Source organism: Triticum dicoccoides, chromosome 1B, assembly GCF_002162155.2.
Source record: "Triticum dicoccoides isolate Atlit2015 ecotype Zavitan chromosome 1B, WEW_v2.0, whole genome shotgun sequence".
NCBI classification, from domain to species: Eukaryota; Viridiplantae; Streptophyta; class Magnoliopsida; order Poales; family Poaceae; genus Triticum; species Triticum dicoccoides.
In genome coordinates, this window is record NC_041381.1 from 175105005 (window position 1) to 175110722 (window position 5718).

The 5718-nt window shown below is 46.1% G+C and overlaps 1 pseudogene; it reads right to left on the minus strand.

The window, feature by feature from the left end:
* LOC119350277 overlaps positions 1-586 on the minus strand; it is a 59964-nt pseudogene extending 59378 nt beyond the window's left edge.
* Positions 587-5718: the final 5132 nt, after the last annotated feature.

Below are 5718 nucleotides of genomic sequence, written 5' to 3' on the forward strand. Positions count from 1 at the left end.
GCCGCCATGTGGCGCCACCCCAGTGGGCAGCGCCGCCGCCAGCCTCCGCCAGGGCCAATCGGCACCCGCCATGTGGCCTGGCCACGTCCCCCTGTTCTCCCGGCGCCGCCGCGAGGCCCATCCACGGCCCGCCGCCGGGCCGAACGGGCCCCGCCAGCCCGCGCGCCTCCCAGCCGCGCCCGAGCGCCCGCTCCCTGCTTTGCCCCGCACCTCCTGTTCGAGCGCCCGCGGCCTCGCCGCCCCGCTGACCGCGCCCGCCGGTGTCAGCCGCGTCTCCGCCGTCCCAGGCCAGCGCCGCCTGCCTCCCGTTCTTCTCCTCCTTCCCTTCCTCCGGTCCTCTCGCCTCACCTCGCTCGCTCTCTGTTGCCTCGCAGGGAACCACCGCTGCGCCACGGAGCTTCGTCGCCACCGGCGTCGAGCTCGCCGCCCCACCTTCTTCTGTCGTTGGGAATGGACGGATCCGGTGGATCCCGTCCAGATCCGCGGCTCTCCGCAGGTCCCGACTCACCACGCTGCCCCACTCGCCGGACCTCTTCACGCAGCCGGCCTCCCCTTCCTCCGCGCGTGAGCGCGAGGACGACGCCATCGGTTGTCGCCGACCACATGGGCCACAAACCGCCAAGGCCCAGCTCTGCCAGCCACCGGCCTCGCTCGCCTCTCCATCAGCCCCGACCACACCGCGGCCCAGCGTCACCAGTGCCCACCAGATCCAGCCGACCCGCGTGAGCCTCCCCAGCTGCAGCCCAGCTTCTCCACCGAGCCGGCCCAAGTGCCGTGGTGAGCGACCCGAGCCCCCTTGTGCACTGTTGGGCTACCCGGATTCGGCCCAGTATAGTGTTTTTTCCATGCGTTGTGATTTTTCCATTTATCCAGAGTTGGCAGAATTGCAGAAAAGCCCCTTTTGTTCATGCATATAATAACTAATAAACCGTGCATCGGATTAAACTGTTTTATATATGTAAATGCTCAGAAAATTGTGTAGATTAATAATATGCCACTTTCATCTATGTTTAAAATGTTTAAAATGTTGTTTGTGTTAATTTGCTTAAATGCCATGCTAAAATGATTTATTTCATAACTAATTAACTGTAGCTCGATTTTAATAAACTTTATATGAAAATGGGGTGGAAAAACGCCTAGTTTAACATGGTCCACTTTATTTTCCTGTTTAACAACATTAAAATTGTGTTTAGGGCAGAACAGTACCGAATCTAAAATATGCACTTGAGGATTTTCCGGAATTGTTGTTTGTTGCTTCCGGCCTCATTTAAACTTGCCTAAATAGCTAGTTTACTTATGCTTACCCCCTTGCTATGCTAATAACATTTAATATTGTTGGGTACAAAACCGAGAGAGAACTAAATAATTGCATGTGGTGTTTTGTCAATATGCAACTCGTTGCATATTGAGCTCCACTTAATTTGTAGTATTGTGTGTTGCAGTTTGCCATGCCATGCCTCTTTAAACCGGACATGCATCATACTTGGTTGTGCATCGTGCCATGTCTATGTGATGGTTGTTTACCATGTTGTTTGTTTCTTTCCGGTGTTGCTTCTTAGTTCCGGTAATGTTGCGATTGTGAGGATTCGTTCGACTGCTCCCGTTCGTCTTCTTCATGGACTCGTTCTTCTTCCTAGCGGGATTTCAGGCAAGATGACCGCTACTCTGGATCTCACTACTATCATTGCTATGCTAGTTGCTTCGTTCTATCGCTATGCTGTGTTACCTATCACCTGTTTATTCAAGCCATCCCATATTGCCATGAACCTCTAACCTTTGACACCCTTCCTAGCAAACCGTTGCTTGGCTATGTTACCGCTTTTGCTCAGCCCCTCTTATAGCGTTGCTAGTTGCAGGTGAAGTTGAAGATTTCTCCATGGTGGACAGGATTTTGGTTGGGATATCACAATATCTCTTATATTATTAATGCATCTATATATTTGGTAAAGGGTGGAAGACTCGGCCTTTTGCCTAGTGTTTTGTTCCACTCTTGCCGCCCTAGTTTCCGTCATACCGGTGTTATGTTCCCGGATTTTGCGTTCCTTACGCGGTCGGGTGATTTATGGGACCCCCTCGACAGTTTTCTTTGAATAAAACTCCTCCAGCAAGGCCCAACCTTGGTTTTACCATTTGCCTCACCTAGCCCTTTTTTCCCTTGGGAGTCACACATCCCGAGGGTCATCTTTATTACAGCCCCCCCGGGCCAGTGCTTGTCTAAGTGTTGGTCCAAACTAGAGCACCGTGCGGGACCATCCCTTGGCAACTTGTGTTACATCGGTTCCTGTACGCTTAGCTTATCCGGTGTTGCCCTAAGAACGAGATATGTGCAGCTCCTATCGGGATTGTCGGCGCATCGGGCGGTCTTGCTGGTCTTGTTTTACCATTGTCGAAATGTCTTGTAAACCGGGATTCCGAGTCTGATCGGGTCTTCCTGGGAGAAGGTCTATTCCTTCGTTGATCGCGAGAGCTTGTCATGGGCTAAGTTGGGACACCCCTGCAGGGTATAATCTTTCGAAAGCCGTGTCTGCGGTTATTGGCAGATGGGAATTTGTTAGTGTCCGGTTGTAGATAACTTGACACCAGATCCGAATTAAAACGCATCAACCGCGTGCGTAGCCGTGATGGTCTCTTCTCGGCGGAGTCCGGGAAGTGAACACGGTTTCTGGGTTATGTTTGACGTAAGTAGGAGTTCAGGATCACTTCTTGATCATTACTAGTTGACGACCGTTCCTTTTGCTCTCTTCTCGCTCTTATTTGCGTATGTTAGCCACCATATATGCTTAATCGCTGCTGCAGCATCACCACTTACCCCTTCCTTTCCCTTTAAGCCTTGCTAGTCTTGATACCCATGGTAATGGGATTGCTGAGTCCTCGTGGCTCATAGATTACTACAACAACAATTGGAGGTACAGGTTTATGCGATGATCATGACGCGAGAGCGATGCTTGCTTGCGTTGAGTTCTTCTTCTTCTCCTTCGATCAGGGATAGGTTCCAGGTCGGCAGCCTGGGCTAGCAGGGTGGATGTCGTTTGAGTTTCTGTTTGTGATTCATCCGTAGACGGATGATGCTCTTATGTATTGTGATGTTGTATTCAAGTGGCATTGTATGCCTTATGTATGTATCCCCATCTATTATGTAATGTTGATGTAATGATATCCACCTTGCAAAAGCGTTTCAATATGCGGGTCTATCCTTGGTGGGACCTTCGAGTTCCTTTTGGATAGGGTCGCATGTTGGGCGTGACATTACTGGTTTACCGACCTTGAAGATTTCGGTGACATGACCTAGATTGACATCAAACCTGTCCGTAGTAATGAAAAGCTCATCCCTGGAAAGTATATTTACAAAAATATTTTATTTTAGACATGATACAATTATGTAAGAATGTGTTGCGCGTTAGTTACATGAACTTACCTTTCTTTCTTTGTCCATGGCTTGCATACATCGTTGTACAGGTCTTCGATGGCTTTGTTGACGGCATCTCTATGTTTGCCCCCTTTCTCCTTTGTGCTTGGGATGATTTTGAATTTAATGTAAATAATTTCAAGTCGCAAGATAGCAATTAAGTTTTTGTTGTCTTGCCTGCTTCGATGATAGAAGATATGCCCTGTCCAGTGTTGTTCCTTTCTTGTTCTCGTTCTGTTTCTGACGGCATGTGATTTTGTCCTTTTTGCATTGTACATCCGAAGCTCGATTCGTCAGTACCATTTTGTCCAGTTTTTGTCGTATCCTCGTTTGAGTCGTCTTGTCTTTCAATCTCGACCTGGTTCGTAGTAACCTCTTTGCCAGAAGAATCACCGTCGTACGACGATGTAATATTTTCTTCGATAGTGTCTGGTTCTTTCTCTGAAATATTATAACCAAGTTTCTGTAGAACAATCTGAGTGTTTGCTTCATCAATTGTATCTGTGTGGTTGCCTTATTTGTGTTTCTGCGTTATCATTAAAAAAGCGTTAAATAATTAATTTGGTTCTTTATTTAGTTATATAGCTGTGGCCTGAAAATAGCGAAGTGTTCGGTGCATGTTTTGAGCTATTTGTTTCTGAATAGGCGTTCTTTTATTGAGATTAAGCTATAATTTTGTAGAAACATTTTGCGCGACTGTTCAACCTGTTCTTCGCTGGGTGGAGTTTTTTGGGGATCCTCTTGTTCTGTCTTTTGGTGTTCATCGTCACTGCCCTCATTTTTGTCCTGCATCTGTTGAAGCATAGAGGTGGCTACGTGGCACTGCATTTGAGTTTTCATGGAGCTACTTTATATTTTCGTACAATCAGCTTATGTAACTTTACCTCGTCAGTCGTTGCTTCTTCTGTCATCTTTGCTACTGTTTTCGTTGCTGCTGCTGACTGTTCCGCCCGTTCTTCGTTGGGTGGAGGTTTTTTGGCATCTTCTTGTTCTTTCTTTTGGAGTTCATCACTGTTGTCCTCGTTTTTGTCTTGCAGCTTTTCAAACATAGAGGTGGCTAAGTGGGAGTGCATTTGAGGTTCCACAGAACTATTTTATACTCTCATAGGATCAGCTCAAGTAACTTTACCTTTTCAGTCGTTGTCGTTGATGTCGTCTCTACTATCTGTTGTTCGGTGAGTGAATATTTCATGGTTGGTCTTTGATGATGTTGATGTCTACCGATTGAAGAACATGTTGGCCTTCTTCAGTGGTCCCCTATTGCTCATTAGCCTCCTCTGTCTGTGATGACAGGAAAATAGTGAAATGTCAAGTGCGTGTTTTTGAACTATAAGATCATGAAGAGGTATTATGTGATTTCACCTCTTTATTTTTGTTGTTACTGCTGATTGTTCTTCATTGAATGGGGGTTTGGGGCCTTCTCTTGTTGCAGCTGTTCAAACATAGATGTGGCAAAGTGGGAGTGCATTTGAGTGAACACAGAGGTTGTAGGTGGGAGTTTAATTGAGTGTGCATGCAGCTATTTCATAATTTCACAGTTACAGGTTATGTAACTTTACCTTTTCAATTATTGATGTTGCTGTCGTCTCTGCTACCTGTTGTTCGGTAAGTGATTTTTTCGTGGTTTGGTCTTCAGTGGCATTGTTGTCTACCGTTTGAAGAACATGTCCCCTTGATCATTGGTCTCCTCTAGTTGTGTTTGATGGTCTTGATTGTCTGTGCTCTCTTGAGCTTCTTGTGCCTGTTCCAAGACAAAAAGTAACTAAAAAATGGGTGCATTTCTGACTGTGCAGTTGCAGTTATTTTTTTATAAGACCTCTTTCTCTGCAGTGGCAGGACTGTCTACTGCTGGAAATACGGCTTCTCCTTGTTTCGTGTTGTCCTCTTGTTTTTCATGTTGAATATCTATGCCAGTGCTTTCGTTTGCTTCCTTTTCCTGTTTAATAAAAATTGAAATTATAGACTGAACTTCATTTGTGTCCGAGCTACATGGTACATGCGAACTTCATCCTTGCAACACTATTTTTTTGTCATAGAAACAAGGTTTGTAACGTCACCTCTTCAGCCATTGTTGTTTGAAGTTCTGTGTGTTTTCGAGTTTCCTTTGGTTGTGCTGGTTGTTGATCTTCGAGATTAATGTACTCGTTTGTTTCCTGCATTTGTTCAGAGAGAAAGGTGAGTCATCCCTTATAATCCATGTATTGGGGTTGCAGGGTGTATTATGTAGTTCAGACATCATAAAGGCTTTGAAAAGGGGTTGTTGTTGTTGTTGTTGTGTTGTTGTTGTTGTTGTTGTTGTTGTTGTTGTTGTT